Genomic DNA, 21,700 nt, shown 5'->3' with positions numbered 1-21,700 from the left:
GTTCATTGGACTGAGTTCAATGGAACTTATTCCCATGTAACTGTTAATTGGACTTAAATCAACAGTGGCTAATATGTGGCCCTATAGAAACGTGCTAAGAGGAAGGCACGCTTGGCAAATCCGTGATCAACTCCTGCCCAGAAACCAACATCCCCACTGTGGTAGGACGTGTGGATCCAGAATTGGCCTCCACAGTCACTTAAGGACTTATTGTTAAAACCGTGTTTATGGAAGACAATCTTACTCAGCTACGAGTGATCGCCGAAGAAGAAGAAGAAGAAGAAGAAGTTGTTGTTGTCGGACTCCAACTCCCATCAGCCCAAGCCAGCGCAGCCGATGGTCAGGGATGATGGGTGTTGTAGTTCAGCAACATTTGGAGGATTAGCTATCCACTAACTTAAAAGAATATTGAATTTGCCTCAATTATGCCATTGAGGTTTTACTAATCTTTGGAGGGTATGAAGTATGAATTGCTAACTCTAGCTTTAAATGCAGTAATGAGGTGTATATATAATTGTATGTCTAGGTAATTTTATTATTAAGGGGGAAAGCCCTTCTCCAAATTGAAAAGTAATAGCAGTGGAATTATATTTTATGGTTCTGATGTGCTATTGCAAAGGGCATGTTATTAAAATGGACTCTGGTGTGTGCTGTGACTTTATGAGAGCACAGACAAAGAAGTAGTCTGTTGAAGAATTTTGAGAATCTCAGCTTTATGGTTTCTTAAAAATGATGGATGAGGAACTTTTGGTCCCCCAGATGTTGCTATACTGCACATTGGCCATGATGTCTGGGACTGATGGGTTGGGACCAGTCAAGATTTGGAGGGCCAGAAGTTCCCTACCGCTGGTTTAAGCCTACAAGTTTCCAGCCCTTGTAACCGAAATTACATTATTCCAAATTATGAAGGCAGAGCTTCTTTACCTCTTCATGCTAACAAAACAGGGAAAGATGCTGTAAACTGGTAAATGTGCTTATGTAAAATAAGCAAAACTGTAAAATGTGCAGAGCAATCCCCTACACATACTATGCTGGGGATGGAGATACACTGCTGCCATGCTGGAAGAACAGGAAACTCACCACAAGAGCATTTTAAAATGGCAGAAAATATATTGACGTGTTCACAATGTCCTTGAAAACACCACCTCCACCCTCAGCCAGGAACTGTGCCAGAATGGCATCCACATGTCACCCATACATGGAGGGAGCTATTGGTTAATGAATTGCCTTTCAGAGCATGCAAACACCACTTAATCTATTGTATGGCTTGGATACAACCACAAATACTACTAAATGTGCAGCCTCTATCTAGACCAACATCTGTATGCTGACACCATGACAAAGTACAGTAGATAAAAATATCTAATTTCAGTTCTTGATGGATTTGGAATTTCCAACTGAATCATATTTGTACTGCTATAATTATTGATAGCATGTACCAACAACTTGGTTTCTTGAATCCTTATCTAATATAGTTCTAGGACATACCATGTGAGTTGACTCTCATAGATACAGTGTAGGTCTTTCTATCTATTAATCCATGGTTTCTTCAGTTAAGTTTTCTTTGGCTTCTCTCTTCTCTCCATCTCCCCAAATTCCTAATTGCAACAGCAGTTCAGCAGGTGAACAAACAGGTTGGGGATCATTTTTTCTCCAGGGAAGGTTAGATTAGACAACCCAGGGTGTCCCTTCCAGGTTTAAAACTCTTTAAAAGGGCCCCTAAATTGGGTATCAAGAAGTCATTGAGATTAAAAACTGAAGGTGGGAAGCTGAAAAAATTGAGGCCTAATTGACAAGAGAGTCAGGCTACCCAACAATAACATTTCTCAACTTCCAGAGGTCATTCTGGAATAAAAGAGCGCCTGAACCTTTGTAAGTAAATATTTACTGAGCAGCTCCTCTTGTCATGCCTTTCCTAAATTCTGCATGCTTTGGGGGAGGCTATAAACATGCACATGCCTACATAAACATGAAAGGAAATGCATTTGACAGCATGCATTTAGATTTTACTTTCAGATGATTCCAGGTCCATATTTTCTCACCCGAATTTCATCACAGGCCTGGCAGTGAGATAAATAAACAGGGGCAGTGGAAGATGCTCTGATTTACTCATCCCAGTGTTTAATAAAGACACCTCATTGTTTTCCTTGGGCTACAATAACTGGATTTGAATTACATGCTCTATAAAATTTCCCCTTTGTGTGACCTTTGCTCTTTCTTGATTCCATTTATGTTAAACTTCATTCCTCCCTTCCATTTATCTTGCTGACAGACCTATTATTTTTATTCCTGAATACAATTGCCATTGCTTTTCTTCATTTTGTGAAAGACCATAGCCTCTCAGATATTTGGGGATGCATCAAATGCTACTCTGCAAAATAAAATTTAGAAAAGCACAAGCACATATCTAGAAATATACTCTCCACAGGCCTATCATTTAGAAAATCTTCACTATCTGGATATCAGTTAGGCAAAAGCTATAGTGTATAAAAACACGTTGAAGTCTAAGCATAAATTCTGAGACTTGGCCTCAAAGCATTTGCATGGTTATATGATTTCTCTGATCTAGAGTTCTAGACATATTTTGTAGCTTTTCTGTTCACATCCTTGGGCAGAGGACTGCTCTACACGTGTGCCCATGCATGGATAGCTGTCTTCTCTATTGACGTGAATGAGGAAGCTCCACCTCTCTCTAAATATAGAAGGAGGGGGGAATCTAGAAGCCCTTGTGGCAGTGAAGGCGGCTGGTTCAGTCTTCCCAGGAGAGATCCTTTAAATACCTAGCCTTGCCAGCAGCAATCATTTCTGCTACAAAGTTTCTCTCAAGCAGCATGGTTTTAGATACCTCAGTCCTGTCAGCTCATTTTCTGGTTGGTTGAACAGCTTGAGGAAGCAAAGGCACTGCAGATATTGAGGTGGGAAATGGCCCTAAAGACCCAGAATTATGCCCATTTTATACAATGTTTGGTAAGAAGGCACTAATAACTGTTGAATATAAAGGGCAGCTTTGGATTGATGACATTAATTTACTTACTTATTTCATAAAATTTATACCCTGCTTGATTGTAAAAAACAACCCAAAAACCCCAGTAGACTCAAGAAAAAAATTACAAATCCACTTTAAAACAGATTAAAAGAGATTAAAATTACCTCAACTTTTTAACAGGTATTGATCCTGTTCTACTTTTGGGCAGTCAGTTGGTCTCTCTGTTTTTCTTTCACTGTAACATGGAGATGGAGAATCCGTGGTCCTCCAAATGTTGCTGGATTACAACTCCCATCATCCCTGCCAGGTGGCAGGAAGTGGGGGGAAATTCAATTCAGGTCTCATTTGGAGCCAAATCTATCAAATTCACACTTGTCTAAGTATATATAGGGCTAAGTGAATCAAGGTACAGTACAGGTATACAACATTTAATAGCTTTTTTTTACTGCATTCATTCAGCACACTTGTGGGCATAGGACACACAGAGAGTGAGTTCTTTTACCACCAGACTCTGACCAGAGCTACCATCAATCCAACAGTCTGCCAGAAGAAGTGTGGCAGGAGCAGCCTTGTCCTCCAGACCCAGACATTGTTCCTGTTCCTGGAAAGGTCTTGTTCTTTGCTCTTCTACTGAGGCCAAGAACCACCACTGTTGACAAGGGATGAGGGCAACTCCATTAAGCCCCATTTTGTGGGGACAATTGTGGTGAAGTTTGGGAAAGAATTCTTCCTTGAGTAGACATAGCGTTGGGCAGGGGTAGCTGACATGGTACCCTCTAGAAGTTACTGGATTCTGCTACCCAGTACTATGTAAGTTGCTTTGAGAACTTTCTGCTACTTTGTGATGCATAAGTATTCTAAATAAATAATAAAAAAGAACAGATAAGCCTCTGGTGGGTGTGGAAGCTTTCTGAAGGTGGGCCTGAGGCATTCTGCTTTGTGGTGAGCTTCAGGCCTGTTCTGCACAGAATAAATAAATAAATGAGAGTGGAGTCTAAGATGTAAAGCTAGTCCCCTGGCCATACTTTACTCATGTGTGAGTGCCTTTGGCATGATGAGAAGACTGTGATATTACAGGTTAAGAGGTCTTGAAGCAAATGAGGAGAGTTCTACCATGTGGCCCAGGTATCTGAACAAGATGGGTTTGTGTACTTATTTTTCTAGTGAATTGCTACTGTTTCAAGTGCAGGGTTTCTATCTAAGTCATACTCAGAGTAGTAGACACACTGAAACCAGAAGACTTAATCAGAGGATGTCTAACTCAAGTCCACTGATTTCAGTTAGTCTTCTCTGACTTGTTCAGATACAACCTATAGGTTCCAAAAGAAGAGATGCTATTGGGAAGGAGTTTTACCTCCAGTTAGATGGACTAGTGACTCAGAATTTCTTCTCTCCCAATAGCATATGGCTATGAGTTACTTGGCAGCAGGAGTCAGGAGGTTTCTGCCTGAGGGAAAACGTTGGGACTACCTGACCTTCAGTTTCCTTCCTGTCCAGCCATTCTAAGTGTCTGCAAATGGTCAATTCTCATGCAGATAATGAATGTTCAAGTCTTTTGAGATGTTCAGCAAACAGATTTCCCATTAAAGGAATACCCTAAGTACATAAACAAACTGTTTATTAACTTGCTGCCATGTGTTGCAAAATCTCAATCTTTTAATTAATCATAGAACAGATGCTGGTGAATATTCAGAATAAGATGGAAATGAGAGCACATTAACATTCCTAGATCTGAATTCCTGGAATGGTCTCTATGGATGTATTAACTGTGCATTGCAGAAGTGCCCCTAACTCACAAACTGCCATGGTTTGATATAGATTTGTATTTGGTTGGGTACCTCAGCTTCAAAGAGAGCTGTGTGAATCATGTGCCATATGCAGCAACACAAGCAACTCCAGAACTCAGTTGTGGTGGCAACATTTTTAGACATCCCAACAAAGAAGCACTTACACTGTGAAACTCACTGCCCCTTGATATTAGGCCTTTCCTGTATTTTTCAGGCTAACCCCACCCCCTTTTCCCCAAGCAAGCCTTTCTAGACATCTAACTTTATCATGGTACATAGCTTCAATAAGTATTTTATTAATGAGTTTATTTTATATTTTAATTTTAAATGTTATTTGTTTTTTAGTATTTCTTAATTGGTGTTTTAATGACTTTTTAGACTGTTAATTGTAAACCATCAAGAGGTATTTTGTTCTAGTAAGCAGTATATAATTTTTGTTATAGAAAAATAAATGAATGAATGTGTTCAGATCCATTTCTCCTGGGATTCCCTCCAGCATCCCAGAAGATTCTGGTGTACAGTTCTCCAATCAAGCAGTTCCTCATCATTCCCTGAAAAATATGTAGAGTGCACCTCTTAGATCATGTGGCACAGCCACTTGATAAGACAGATGCCAACCCGACAGCACATTAGCAAGCAGTCAATAATAAAATAGACCATGCATGAGTGTTTGGACATGCCCCTGCTTTTCTTCTGGACTTTAATTCAACCAGTGGTGCGGGCAAATCATTTTTGCCCCATTTCCAAGCACTCCAAGTACAGAGGTTCCATTTGCACTATACAGTGGTACCTCGGCTTAAGAACAGTCCTGTTTAAGAACAATTCGGTTTACAAACTCCACAAAACCAGAAATAGTGTCCCAATTTGAGGACTTTACCTCAGTCTAAGAACGGAAGCTGAATGGTGGAAGGGCACCGACGGCAGGAGGCGTCGTTAGGGAAAGCACACCTTGGTTTAAGAACAGTTTTGGTTTAAGAACGAACTTCTGGAATGGATTAAATTCATAAACCGAGGTACCACTGTTCATTTAAAGAAGTATCACACCACTTTAAACAGTCATGGCTTCCCACAATTCCTGGGAAGTGCAGTTTGTTGTGGGTGCTGAGTTATTAGAAGACCCCCTATTCTGCTCACAGAGCTAAATTTCTCACAGTAGTTTAGCAGTCTGGGAGCTGTAGCTCTGTAGTGGAATAGAGGTCTCCTACCGTCTCTCACAGCATGCTTAACAAACTCAAGTTCCCAGGATTCTCTGGGGGAAAGCACAACTGCTTAAAGGGGTATGACACTGCATTAAATGTATAGTGCAGAGGTGGCCTAAGAGATGAAAGGAAAGGGCACATTATGCCTTTGCCATGTGTAATTTGTGTGCAGTCTGTACCCACTCCATGAGGCTAGCTGGAAGCAATGGCCTCCCCTCCATGACAGCAAGCAAAGCAGCTGCCATTTCCTTACAGAACAAAAAGGAAGCTTTCTGTATTACAGCAACAAAGCCAATGGGGCTACATCTGCTATGCTGGGACACCAAAAGCAATGACAGACTTATCATTATAGTCTGTTGAGACAGTGCCATGTGGAGCCAAGCACATGCCTTTGTTAACTCAGCAGTTATCCTAGCTGGCCACACTCCTTCCAGCCGATTTTCTATTGAAGTTGCTAGACAGACTATATGATGCAATGATGAAAAAAGGGAGACCATGCGTAAGGAGACTCATTCTAATATATGGAAACACATGGCACAGGCCCTGTTTAGAATCATGGGTCGATGCCAACCGAGCACCACCTAGCAGCAGTGCCACCAACAGGCCTTCCACTGCTAAACATAGTACCTGAGACTATTAGTATTGGGCAAGGTGTTGTTTTGGGCCCCATGCGGTTTTGGGCTTTGAATTGTGCCTAACAGCAGTTCTCAACCTGTGGGTCCCCAGATGTTGTTGGACTACAACTCCCATCATCCATGAGCTCTGGCCTAGCTAGCTAGGGGTGGTGGGAGTTGTAGTTCAACAACATCTGGGGACCCACAGGTTGAGAAAGGCTGGCTTAGGAGCTCACTGGCAGCCAGTGCAGTGCTTTCAGGAGTGGTGACACTTGGTCAAATTGAGCTGCCTCGTTTAGCAACCTAGCAGTCACATTCTGCACTACCCGTAGCCTCTGGACTGTCTTCAAGGGCAACCCCATGTAGTTTCACGTTACAGTAGTCCAGAAGAGAGAGATCACCACAACATGGATAACTGAAGCCAAGCCATTCTGATCAAGGAGCAGCTGCAGCTGGCAAACACGCCTAAGCTAGTTGGCTACTCCTTTGATTGAAACGTTACAGTAGTCCAGAAGAGAGAGATCACCACAACATGGATAACTGAAGCCAAGCCATTCTGATCAAGGAGCAGCTGCAGCTGGCAAACACGCCTAAGCTAGTTGGCTACTCCTTTGATTGAAACAATGCTTGAAACAATGAGCCAGTGACACACCCAGGTAAGTGTGTGAAGGATTGCAGCATTAAGCCATCTGATAATGGAAGAATTAGACTGGTGGTCATTGAAAGACAGAGCAAATGCTTCTCATTATGAGTGCTGCTGAGAGTAGAGACATTCTCTCTGTTGGTTTCTAATGTGAACACTTTCCCAGTTTCCTATTAATAAGTGCACCAAGAAGAGCATAATTTAAAAGGATAACATTTAAGAGAGTATAAATATCTCAGTATGGCATGTATGTGTTCCAGAGACAGAAACTGTTGCCATTAAAGGCAACAACCATGAGACAGTATTTGTTGCTCATTTCTTCATGGCACTCCAAGTTCTTACAGTTCAGACAGACTTTTGTCATGGTTTAAATCAATCAAATGTCTTGGTTGCGCCATTCATTTCAATGCCAAGTTTAACTGGCATTTAAAATCAGGCACCTAGCTCCAAAAGAGTTATGAAAGTTAACAAGGGGGCGGGGACCATTCATGTAAGGAACAAGTAATGTCTATTATGGCTAAGCATCTATAATGTAGCCACTGTCAAGTATCTTACTATTGTGGGGAGAGAGAGAGAGAGAGAGAGAGATAGAGCGCGCGCGAGCGCTATGATTATTATTAGTGCTAACATCAGGGACAATGCAAAACATTTTGCTGTCTGAGGCACACATGAACACCCACACACCTAGTGTCCCTGGCCTCTCCTCTTCTGCGGCAGTAAAAATATAACAATACTAAATTAAATAACTAAGGGTGAATCCTAACCCCTTTTCTGCAGTGGCTGAGCTTAATGAAACAGTTTGGACTAGAAAAGAACAAGGTTTTGGAGCAGGACAGAGGCTGTGTAGTATTTCTGCTTTGCATTTTGAATTAAGCATGGAGAATCTTGCTTATTTAATTAATTGTCTTTATATCCCGCCTTTTTCTCCAAGGAGCTCAAGGCGGCTTTAATGCCCACAAGAATCCTGTGAGTTAGGTTAGACTGAGAGGCAGTGACTGGCCCAAGGTGACCTAGTTAACTTCATGGCCAAATGGGGACTTGAGCCCTGGTGTCCCAGATCACAGTCCAACACCCTAGCCATGACACCAGGCATCTTCAACCTTCTCAGGTCCAGGACCCACTTTTAGCACAAACATGCATTTGGAGACCCATTTCTTTTACCGTATCTTTGCATGGTGGTGGTGCTCCTGTTGCAAAACTCCTTGGATCAGGCCTCAACACACAAGTGGGTCCTAGCCCACCAGCTGAAGACCAGCAAACTACGCTACACTGGTTATATATGAGCTAGATGGTCTTGGTGAGGAACTGGCAACAACAAAAACAGAAATTCCTTTGTCTTCACAGTATTTAGGAAGAGATTTAATCCAAATGTTTGAGCAGAGCATTGCAAGCAACAATATATATATTTATGAGTGGTATGTACCTGTTGGCAATGTGGAACTGAGCCAGTTACAGTTGGCACAATTTTTAAAAGAGGGTGGAAAAGAAGAAAATCTGCAAATAAATAAGGCTTAGGTGGCACTAGGTGGCTGCCTAGGGCAGTGCTTTGTAGGGGGCTGCAGTTTGGCAGGGTCAGATGGAAGGTATTTGTGAAAGTTTTCATTATAGGCAGTAACAGCAAGGACTGGGGAAGGACAGAGCTCCTTGTGTGAAGCGTAGACAAAGAGAGGCAAAGCAGTGGGCAAGAAATTAGGGTGGGGAGTTCAATGGGACGCCAAACATTTAAACACAAATGAAAAGCAAATGAATAACATACATTTTAAAAGCTAAAGAAAACTTTTACAAAATTTCAAAGCCTCCAGTGCAGGGTTTCCCTTAATTTAAAAAATAATTAGGTGGATTCTCTTGCAGTAGAGGAAATAAGCAACCCTAAAGAACCAAACAATACAAAAATGAAAATGAAATTTATTTAGCCAGGAAAATAATGAAGGGGAGGCGAGTGTCAGTGTCTCATTCAGTAATCATTGCAACATAAAAGGGTTTATGCTACTTAAGTCACACTCCACATTGCAATCTCAATTTCTAATCTATTGATGAGACCTTTGATATAGTTGTTGTGATACGTAATGTTGCCTGTGAACCTTCCAACTACTCAGAAGACAAAGCTATCAAAACGTTCATAGTCCAGATTCTGCAAGAAAAGAGGAGAGTGTCAGTTTGGCTGAAACGAAACCTTACACCAACTCTTGGGACAGGAAAAGCTGGGGAATAGGCTGAGGGCTGTAAAGAAGTTCCAGGCTGTAGGGATGGGAGGAAAGCAAGCATTCCAAAGACAAGGTGGCTGAACTAATGATGTAGCTAAACAACGGACTGAAAAACAGGAACTATGGGAGAAAAAGGTGGCAAGAAAAGGGCAGAAAACACTACACATTAAGGTGGGTCTGAGATCCGAAGAAGAAATTCACAGTGCTTCTGCTCAGAAGGGTGATGAGCCAGAGATGGAGGAATGCTAAGGAGGCTGTCCAAAAAGACAAATGTAACCAAAAGTAGCTTGACACAGTAGTCAGTCAGTGGCCTCAAAAGTGGGATACTGAAGAAACAAAGGTGGGTGAAGAGTTGGCTTTGAAGGGAGGGAAGTTAAGAAGGAAATAGGGTCAGGAAGGGTCAGGTCAGAAGGGTCAGGAAGGAGGTGAAAAGAAAAGGGAGCTATAGAGGCCTGAGGACCGTGGGTTAGTTTTGATGGATTTGGACCCTAACATGACTGCTATACCTTTAAGAGTTATATAGCTGAGGGATTTTCTCTCTGGTGGCTTCTGCAGTATTGTGGCCTGGCAATCCTGAGCAAGTAATGAGGACCAAGAAGCAGCAAAGTCTGAATTTCATGTATTGATTTCAACTAGCCAGCCAATTCCTTGGCTATAGGCTTCTGGTAACAAAGTATCTGCTATCTGGGGGAAGTATTGCCAATTTCCCAGGTACAAAATAATGATTTGTAGTGCTTATAAAATATGACAGACCTACAAAAGATGAGCAGCTGTAATGGGGAAAGTGAGGTGTGGGCAACAAATGTGTTATTTGTTGTGTGACAATAAACAGATTATTTGGAAAGGTCTCAAGGAATGGAAGCAGAAGTAAATAAGCAAGGTTTCTGAAAGCAAGTAAATATTTAGTAGTAACTAGATCCTACACTGATTCTCAAAACTGGATTGAAAGCTCAAAGCAAAAATTGCATTTTTGAAGCCATGCCCCCCCCTGCCCCACATACACATACAATTTGAAAAAAAGTGAAAAATGTTGCCACCTGATTTATATCGTAATTTGTTATATGTTGATTTGCAAATATCCATTCTTCAACTACACTTCAAACAGTAGCTAGACTGCAATCCTGCTACATGCATTTGGAAGCAAGTCCCATTGAACTCAGTGAAATTTACTTCTGGGGAGAGGTAGTGCTGTAAAGCTGAAATCTTATGCAAACTTACCTGAGAGTAAGCGCCGTTGAATACAATGGACTGTCTGCGCAAACATGCATTGGGGAGTGCTAGTTAAGGAATCTACAGACAAAGATGGTCTCTATTAACTTTATTGCTGTGTAAATCATAGTGAAATATATCTAAAAACAGAACCATTGGGAAAGAAATTAACCAATCCTATGTATGTCCCTTCTGAGTAGACATACTGAGTTGAATTCAGTGGGGCTTACTCCCAAGTAAGTTGGCATAGGGTTACTGCTTTGAATCTGTCTTGCACGGGATTGCAACATTTTAAGGATATGTGTTCATTTTGCCTAACAATAATCAGGAAGAATTCTTTGCTCAGAAAATCACAAAATTTGTATTTCATCTAAAGCAGAAAGTATAATTTTGGGTATGTGGAATATCTTAGTTCAACTTTCCAAAATTCACGACAAAAGTACTTGAGAGACACCTTTTGCTCCTTACCCAAATTACAGTGCAAGTTATTGGTTTTCAGCTTGTTTTCAGATGTGGTATTTGTGGGAGAAAAAGATGCATTGGTCTTGGTTTGACAGCTTGGTGGGGAGACATGGAATTTTCTGGGGGGAAATAATGTTAATGGTCATGTGTGGTACTTTACTTTTCTGAGAAGATGCTGCCATCTAGTGATTCTCCCACCAGCAACTCAAATGGCAGCACATTTTTGGAAAAGCTGTGTGTAGGTGTGATATTATTTGAACTGAAACAAGAGCTAGATCATATCCTGTTTGGGACTGCTGATCCTTTAGGAATGATGGTGTAAATTTTCTGAGGTTTTCAAAGTGGGAAATAAGGCATAACTTGGCAATGAGTAGTTGGTTCATGGTGGCCGATGCTTAAAGCACCTTTTTATTTTTTATATATTTAATTATATAAATTTATAAATATACATTTTCCCATTACTGTTAAGGAAGCTGTACTGTTGATGGAACTACAGTGGTTTTTATATGGTTATTTAATTACAACATTTAAAGAAGGGATGCAGTGTCCAGGAGTTGGTATGAGATGAAAATCTTGTTGACTGAATCCAAAACAGTGGAAAAATGGCTACTAGATTAAATATGTGTAAAAGTGGAAAGTTGCTCAGAAAGACCAAGACTCACATGTTTAAATTCACAAGAGGAAACTTATAAAAAATGAGAAGGTTCATTAGAAGGAAGTTGAAAGGGAAAGCCAGGCAGTTGGATCTATTTAGGGTGTTTGAAACTCACTTGGCCTGAGGACACACCATTTAAAACAAATGGCTCCCCCCCCCCCGAAGAATCCTATGAACTGTAGCTTGCCAAGGATTCTCAGAATATGCAGAAACATTTAAATATGTGATCCCACAACTGTGCTGAGAAGTGACACAGTCCTATCGCCCTTATACCACATGCTACTTATGCAAGTTTGCAGCAGCCTTTAAACTAAACAGAAGTATGATCTGTTGTATTTTTAAAAATCATATGTCAGTCTTCCTATGGAAAATACTTTAAAATAAAATAAAATTTAACCACTTGTGGGGATGATGAAAAATGCCCGCTTTTAACAATTCAGTGTATCTAAAAATGAATTCTAGAATATTGCTATTGATGAAAGTCATGCAGAGCACCAAAATTTAGTTTCCAAGCTCCAGATACAGCAGCTTACTCATGAATTGGAAGCATGACCAAGCCTGTAGTCCTAATCCCACTGACCTAAGAGTAAACCCTAATGAATTCAATAGGACTTACTTCTAAGTAGAATCATAGAATTGTAGAGTTGGAAGGGACCACGAGGGTCATCTCATCCAACCCCCTGCAATGCAGGAATCTAGACATGTTTAGGATTGTGTTGTAAGTCAATCAAACCCAATATTTTCATGCATGCTATGTGAGGCTGCCTTTGAAGGCAATTCAGAAACTTCAGCTAGTATAGCGTGCAGCTGTTTGAGTGAGTGTCAGGCCAGAACATATTACACTAATCCTGCGCCTTCTGCACTGCTAGTCAGTGCATTTACAAGATGGTGATTACTTTAACGTCTTAAAGCCTTCGATGGTTTCCGGTCTGGTTACTTGATGGATTGCTTACACTAATATGATCCTATCCATGCCCTAAGACAGCGGTGGGAAATCCCAGGACTGAATGCAGCCCTCCAGCCCTCTCTAACTGGTCATATCTCCCCACAGGCCATGCACCCTCTCTGTGGTCCACACCCTTCCCTGGCCCTGCTTTGCATCCTTTGTGTTTTCACCTGACTGGACTCTGTCCTTGAAATTGCTTCCCTAGGTGGAGGATACAGAGGATGAAGTGTATGCAGAAACTAGCATGCTATAAAAGGTAAGTTGCTCCATTTGTTGCTCCACCCACTTTTGCCTTTGGCTCTGCCCACCATCACTGGCACATGGGCCCCTGGAAGGTAGCCCATAAAAGGAAGTGCAGTGCTTGGGCTGAAACAGGTTCCCCACCCCTGCCCTACAATCAGCAGTGTACGCTCTGGTTGCTTGCCCCCCTTACGATCTCTTAGGTTAGCAGGTACAAGACTCTGGGCCTTTTTAGTGGTAGCCCCATGCTTATAGAACTCTCTCTCCAGGAATTTGTGCTTGTGTGCTTGTCCCCATCAGGACTAGCTGTCAAAAATGCTTCAAATGTCCATTATTATTATTATTTATTATTATTATTTGATCTGATTAAGATGATTTCATTATGGTTCATGCTGTTGCCTTTTTGGTGATAGTTATTGGATTCCAATACATTTTTCCTCATGCTGTATTTGTTGCTACTGCTCACTGGATTTTCGATATGCTGATGTTTATACTTTGTGATTTTATTGAAAGTTGGGTATGATTCCATGTTTAGGTACTTTGTTGCAAAAGATCAATGCATGGAAGTGTCACCTCTTTTGAGATGAACAGATACTCCTCAAAATCCCATATGCATAGTTTCCTACAAAGAGATCTAAATCAGGGCGATTGATCTGGGACTTGGTGTATAAACCCTTTGAAATGGAACTCATTCTATGTTGCTTCTCAAATCAGCAATGGTGTAGCACTGGAATTGGCAGTAATTAATAACAGCATTTGTCCAAGGCCTTGTAAGTAAAGGGAAATCAGTGATAAATGGCTCAGAAAGAAACATGAACATTGAGTTAGACACTATTTCTTAAAGTCTCCTGAATTTATTTGCCAATACGTCTTTGGGTGGTTGAGGGCGGGGAGAGATCAGAACATAGTTCTTTAAAAGCTTTCATTTACAATTAGCAGTAGAAATTACATCTGCTTTGCATCCATCCCTGTTTACATCATATGCACTCAACATTATATGCAGTAAAACCTTCTTGGGGAAAATATTGCATTAATAGCATGTTTTTATTTATTTGGTTCTACTTCACATTAGGCAACACAATGACACAAATGGATTTTGTTTGCTTTCTGCAAGTCCGTATTTTAGGCTGCTCGCTAATGAATAGTGCTGAAATAACAGCCATCTGGCTTTTTGAAGTCTTTTAAAAGGCATTACCAAACTGCATTGAGTATTAGCCTAAGAAATAGAGCCATCCTGGGTTGCTTGGATCACTTTGCAGAGGCAGCATTGTATCCTATTGGGAAGGGGGAAAAGTCTCTCTTCATATTCCTTTCTCCCTTCAATATGAAGGGCTCAGGTCATGGCCTGAAGGCATATGAGGTCACCACCTTCGTGAAGTTAAGCATGTCTGGGTATGGTCAGTGACTGGATGGGAGACCACTTGGGAACTGTGTTTACTCTATCTTGGATTCCATCACTGTAGAAAGTCAGAATATAAATGTAAACAAACAAACGACTAAGAGCCAAATTAGGCATGATGGCACAAGTCTTGTGTGTTTAAACTATGCTATTTAGAAATGCCACTCCTTCACAGATGACAACCATGTAAATGCCATTTTGGAATTTTTCAGGGATAGGTAGAAAGGGAGGAAATGCTTCCCTTATTTGGGGCAAACAGTGGCAGCTGACATCCACCATTTTTATTTCTCACAGGTCTGACAAGGAGAAAGCTACATCGTTTATCAACTTATTGGTGGGGGGGGGGGCATTGGGAACTTTCACCACCATCACCCAAAGTTTGAGCTGAAAGCTTCTAATCACTGTTGCCCCCAGTCCAAAACTCTGAATGTTGCTTGATGCTCACACTGCTTGAAAAGGGCTGATGTGTATATGCTTCAGTCGAAGTCATAACCCCATGCATTCAAATGGGATCTAAGGCAGTACATTCTTCTCATATAAAGGGGAAAGCATGACCCCTCAAACGGACAGGTATGGGACACCCCAAATGAACTTGCCAATCTGCCTATGTCATCAGTGGAGGCCCTGCTCCAAGTAACCCTGCCCCGAGAGGTGAGGCAACAAATGATGACAGGAGATAGGGTCAGTGGCGGCTCCCAGCTTTCAAATCCTCTCTGCCGAGAAAGTCAGTAACCACCATCTCTCTCCCTATTTAGACAGCAAGTAAAAATATTTATTTTCTTCCATGTGTTTTCCAGGTCATTGCTGTCTGTCAGTTATTCTGCTTCTCTGGTTTAGGCATTCCCCCCCCCCCAGCTGGTTAGTTGGTTTGGGGCTCTTCTATTAAGGTTGCAGTCCTAAACACTCTTACTAGGGAGATTAAGCCCCATTTAATACAATTGGAGTTTGGAGTAAAAATGCATGCATTCTACTTGATGTGTCTATGGTTTTATGTAAGCTCCCTTGGGCTTTGAATGATTGAAAGGTGGATTATAGTATTGAAAATAAAATAAATACATTTTCAGGTTACAAATTCTGTCTTGCAAGCATTAGCTGATGGAGGGAGGATATAGAAAGCTCACTTGCCCATGGAACAGCTTCAGTTTCTGCTGTCTTCACGTGTCTGTGGTGCTAACTGTACTCTGCAGTGTGGGTGGGAAAAACTGGACATGGATAATTTTTAGTAGGGACATTTGCCCCATTTTCACAGCTTGTATCAAGAACTATGGTAGTGCACTGGAAGCACACTGCTTGGCAGATATCAATATTATCTGCTGCTATATGGGCTATCTAGAAAGCAAATTTAGAATAGGCAGGGAATCTTCATAAAGACATTAACATTTGGTAGAATAAAATGAGTTTCTGTATCATGTGAAACAAATACATGTCATCTTTCTGGTTCATACTTTCCATAAGCAGCATCCTACTTCACATTTTTGAAATGATGACAAACCATTAGATATTTGATGCATGAAACGCATGCAAACATGCAGACGATGGAAAGACCTTTACAAGGCCCATTTTTCCATAGTTTATGTGGGCTATGCAGACGATTCAGATCATAAACAGGTTGGATAAATGGCAGCATTATCTGCAAAGGAATTACATTGACATGGGATACATAAGGGAGCCACAGTGAATTCAGATAAGTCAGGGTTTCTGATAACTGTGATTCAAAATAATATGGACCTATTACATTTATATCGAGACACGTTTAGTTCATATTTCTGCTAGTTACTGGAATATTTATTCCATGTTCCAACAATTTTATGGTTTACTAATAGCGTTGACATTCAGCAAGCCTAGACTCCTTGCTATTTTGAGAGCAGAGATTTATATGTTTTCATTATATGCTTTCCTCTTGTAGATCTTATAAACAATATGAATTATAGTGCTTTTACTGTGACCGACATTTCCTGGAAGACAAGGACAAGGTAAATACAGCCCTCACCTGCTGGATTTCTATCTGATCATTCTGAAATATGAACATCCTTTGCCCTAAATCTAGATGATGGCTTCTATCAATCTATTTCTCCAGATATGATTTAGAAGCAACTGCTTTTATGTGATAAACAATAAAATATTAAGAAGTTCAGAGAAACCACCCACATTGTGAAGTTGGTAAACACAAAACTAAAGTTCATAGTACTTGTGCAGCTCTTTATTTTAATTGTCAAACTACAGAAACTCTTTCTTTGGGATAATGTTTGAGAGAGAGAGAGAGAGAGAGAGAGAGAGAGAGAGATTTAGGATTGCTGATCAAAACGGCACTTCAGTTTCATGCTTTTTACACTTGGTAACATTTTTGTTTTCAGATAGAAATAGATTTCCAACGCAATGCTGTTCCAATCAGACCAGCCTCAATTCAGCACTGTCCCTACCACACAAAGGGAACGTAGGAAACTGCCTTACACGAGTCAGACCTTTGGTGCACCTAGCTCAGTATTGTCTACATTGACAGACAATGGCTCTCCAGAGTTTCAGGCAAGAGTCTCTCCCAGCCCAACTGGGAGATTCCAGGGAGTGAACCTGGGACCTTCTTCATGCAAATCAGATGGACCTTGTTTGTTGTGTGCATTTAAATGCAAGGATCGCAGTGATTATCCTCAAATAGTGCTGTAACGGTTAGACTGCAATCCTATGCATCTTAGAGTTAAGCCCCATTGAACTCAGTGGAGTGAACTTCTGGGTAGACATGCATATGCTTGCATTTTAATGGTTAGATTGTTTAACCAAGCACTTTTTGCTTAACTAAAGAGCTGTCTTATTATTATTATTAAAAATAAAAACACAGCAGTGGTGGGGAACCTCAGGCCTCCATATCTGGCCCTCAGGACTCTTCTTCGACCACATACTGTCTCCCCAAGCTGCACCCTCACCAACCCTGCTGCATGCCCTCCTTGAGTGCTGCCAGGATTGTGCCCTTGAACTAAATGTGCCTGCAATGTAGTCTTCAGAAATGCAAGAATCTCCGCCCCCGCTGAGCACACTTTTTTGCCTTTGATCCTGCCCACTACTGGCAACCTGATGTACAATGCAGAGAACTGGAGATTGCAAAAACAAGAAACTCCGAGAAACAAAAATGGACAGATTTGGCTATCCATCACCATTACTCAGGCATTCATCTTGGAGGTGGCAGGAACCTAGTTTAAGGCCTATAGATAACTAATAACAAACTGTTGTATATTAGAATACAAGCCCTGTATTTATATCTAAGCAGTATGCTGGGGCATGAGGCTACTTGTTTGTAAATGCAAACATCTGATCAAGACGTACTTGAAAGCCCTCTATAAATTACAAATTATAAAAAGCAAGCTTTTCAAGTTAGCCAAGGTTACTTTGTTTTCAGTCATTTTGTATGAAGTGCTTTTGAAATTTTCTAGGGTTACCTAGCGGCTGATAGTTACCATGGAAACAACAGCACAGAACTCGCTTACTCCAGGGAGAAAGGGGTTTTCCTTCTAATAAGCTTTGTCACCATTACTCCTTTCTTCCATTTCTGTTTTATTGTTTTCATTTCACAGTCGGAGATCAGGCTTCCAAAGCATCTATGCCTTTTAACCCCAAGGTGTATTCCAACTATCTCCTGTAATTTTGTAACACCTAATTTGCTATGTTGCTTCTGCCATTCCTGTCAGCTGAGATACGGCTTCACATGTGACCTTCCATGCTCAATTACTGCATTTGCTTCAAGTGACCTTGGTGCAGCTACTGAGATTTATTCTTCATCCACTGCAGAGACCATCATCCATTCCAGAAATTGTGACTGTCTTTCACACACCCATTTATATAGGTTGTAGCTCTGTTCTCCCCCCACCCCCCTTGTGGCCAATCAGTATTCAGCTCTCTTATAAATGTGAAACTCCTTACATCGTGCTTTTTTATTTTATATTTTTTATGCACTTGTGCATTTGCTAAAATGCAAACATGCCCCCCCAAATGCATATCTTTAAGTGTGTGTGTGTGTGTGTGTGTGTGTGTGTGTGTGTTGCAATCAGCCTGGGGAAATTCTTCTCCCTCCTTTTTCACGCACTCAAAGCTCCTTCCCATCCTTTCACACTTCTAGATGTAGTTTAATAAAACAACAATGACACCCAGTGGTTGCTGAGCTGATCAGCAGTTTTTCCTTCCACTGTATTAGATGCAGCAGGTGTTGACATAGTTTTTGCTTTTGAAAGCTTGATACAAGATTTCCAAATGTTATCTTTGACAACTTTTTAAAAAGTATATCCCTGTGCCAGTATGACTGATTTCTTCAGGATGGCTATCAATAGCATTACTCAGTTACTGTCCATGTCCTTTTCTTTGCATCAGGCAAGGACTATGTTTATGTCCTGTCCAGTTCTGACTTACGAAACAATCCTTGTTGTTTAGTCATTTAGTCGTGTCCGACTCTTCGTGACCCCATGGACCAGAGCACGCCAGGCACTCCTGTCTTCCACTGCCCCCCGCAGTTTGGTCAGACTCATGTTTGTAGCTTCAAGAACACTGTCCATCCATCTCATCCTCTGTCGTCCCCTTCTCCTTGTGCCTTCCATCTTTTCCAACATTAGGGTCTTTTCCAGGGAGTCTTCTCTTCTCATGAGGTGGCCAAAGTACTGGAGCCTCAGCTTCACGATCTGTCCTTCCAGTGAGCACTCAGGGCTGATTTCCTTAAGAATGGATGCGTCTGATCTTCTTGCAGTCCATGGGACTCTCAAGAGTCTCCTCCAGTCCTGTCCAGTTCTGACTTACGAAACAATCCTATGCATGCGTAAGTTTTGGCGGTTTTAAATTTGGAGGTTTAAGTATATTATGTTGGTATGGGAAACTGTTGTGTGATGGGCCAATGGCCGTAATAAAGATCAATCCAATCCAATCCTTCATATTGTAACGCAAATTCCCTTACAATTAATTATGGAAAATCTAAGATCCTGATTTTCTCAAAGAGCCGGAAACTCCATAATTGGAGAATTGATGGGAGAGTCATCGAACAAGTCTGTAGATTCCAATATTTGGGAGTTTGGTTACAACATAACCTTAGATGGAAGGCCCATGTAACCTATGTAACAAATAGAGCCAAAGCTATCTCCTTGGCGATCTTGCGATTCTTCTTCACCGATGGGGCCCTTCATATCCCATCGGCGTTGAAAGTCTTCAAGGCCAAGGTGATCCCGACAATTGCTTATGCCATCTCAATTTGGGGGGACTTTTGTCAACCTATCTCACCTGGAGGTTATTCAAAATCAGTTTTTAAGAGGGATATTGAAACTGCCCAATTGTGTAAGTAATACAGCGTTACGCATGGAACTTAATACTGTATCCCTGGAAAATGCTCTGTGGAAGCACATACTTTGTCACTGGTTATCTCTATGGCACAATCTCCCAAACTTGTACTTGATACAATGTATGTGGAGAGATGATTTCCAGAGCCCATGGGTAAAAAATTTACAGCTGAAAATTACGGCAATGGGAATCTCCCCATCCAAATTACTAGAGCAGGACATAGTTCCAGCTAAAAGAACAGTAACCTGTAAACTAGAGGAGATGGACTTGCAGCAGAAAATGGTCTTGGGCAATGGCACCTGCTCACCCCTAAATCTTGGTTTATTACCCCTCTTAAGGCTCCCAAACTATTTGAATTCCTTAACTTCCTCAGCTCATAGATATGCCTTTGTAAAGGCAAGATTCAACATCTTCCCATCGAACGTGCTGAGAAATAGATTCTCCAATGGACAGATATCGCTCTTATGTGATTGTAATTGTGGGGCTCCGGAATCGTTGCGTCACATAATTCTTGATTGTGCTTTTCACTTATCGGCCAGGAGCAAGTTTCTTGCTCAATATCTAAAGGGAATTGCCGATGATACGATTGAAGCCAAACTGAGATATCTATTAAATGATGATGACCCTCTAAGATCACTCATGGTTGCCAGATTCTTGATCAGCGTCCTATCTCTAAAGAAGAGAAACGGACTCCTGTGTGGCTCGGATAATCCCTTTAAACCATGATCTATGCTTTAGGATGTAATTAGGTGATATCACCCTTGATATCTTCGATTAATTTATGAGCAGAGGGCGATGTTTAGGTTACAAATTTATTGTAATGTATGATGGTGATCTTTTGTTTTTGTTTTGCTTTGGTTCCTGTTTGTCTTTTGTAAGTTTGGGCGGTTTTAAATTTGGAGGTTTAAGTATATTATGTTGGTATGGGAAACTGTCGTGTGATGGGCCAATGGCCGTAATAAAGATCAATCCAATCCAATCCTATGCATGCTTATTTGAAAGTAAGCTACAGTGGCAAAGTGTAGCTTGATGGCACTTCTCTTGTGGGCACCATTGCCATTCTAAGAGAACAAGGGAGGTGTTCATGGTGAGTTCCGGTACCTCCTCTTCTAGAAAAATGGTACTGCTGGTATAAATGTATAAGAATACTGAGATAAATATTTGGCAGAATAGACAGAAGCGGGGGTGTGTGTGTGTGTGTGTGTGTGTGAAGTTAGAATGCAATTGATCCACAGTTGAGCATTTTCCAGTTACACTGATCTCAATGGGAGACACTTCAGCACACTCTCAATCAACTCAATGGGATTCATTTTGGCACAACCATGCCACTGCTTTTTAATGGGCACCAGGACAAATATGAAAAACAGTATATGGCAGGTGCAGATTAGGCTGTGCCATAGGTTAGATGGGGGAACTCTGGGGTAGGGGTGACTATGTTACATTGAGGATAACATTTGTATTGGTGCTGGTGCGGGGGGGGGGGGGGCAGGCAGTATCTTCCACAATTTACAGCCAATGGCATGGTGAAATGCCTAAGGCACCAGTGGTAAAATATCATTGTAGCAGTTCTCATTTAAACATGAAATAGAATCCAGCCTGCTAGATGTCCAGATCCCAGTTTTTAGCCCCTGGCTATATTTCCCATGCTACTGCAAAGGGTAGCAGCTTAGAGCCCATATATAATTGCACTGCTGAAGTTAAATCACAACTCTGATTGATAGATTAATAGCTTTGGAAGTTAGAGGGCAAAGCCTAGAAAAGTCTAAATGTTGTTTTCTGCTCTACAGAAATCTATTAGCTCTCTCCACGGGATTCAGCTTCCTGGAGCTGATGCAGTTTGTTGCAATAAGTTCAAGGGCTTTCTCTAGCATAGAATTATACTACATATTTTAAAATCTAATTTTAAACTCGGTAACTGAAATTGGAGAAAAACTGAGAATTCCAAAAAATATTTTTCTTCTACAGGAAAAGAAAAGAGCCAAATGTTTTCTTAAAGCTTTTCATAGTCGAGATCAGTGCTTTTTTTCTGGGGGGATGCAGGGGTACGTGTAC

The sequence above is a fragment of the Podarcis erhardii genome, assembly GCF_964252035.2.
Source record: "Podarcis erhardii genome assembly, chromosome: 3".
NCBI classification, from domain to species: Eukaryota; Metazoa; Chordata; class Lepidosauria; order Squamata; family Lacertidae; genus Podarcis; species Podarcis erhardii.
The sequence above is the reverse complement of the archived record's forward strand: the minus strand, read 5'-3'. Positions refer to the sequence as shown.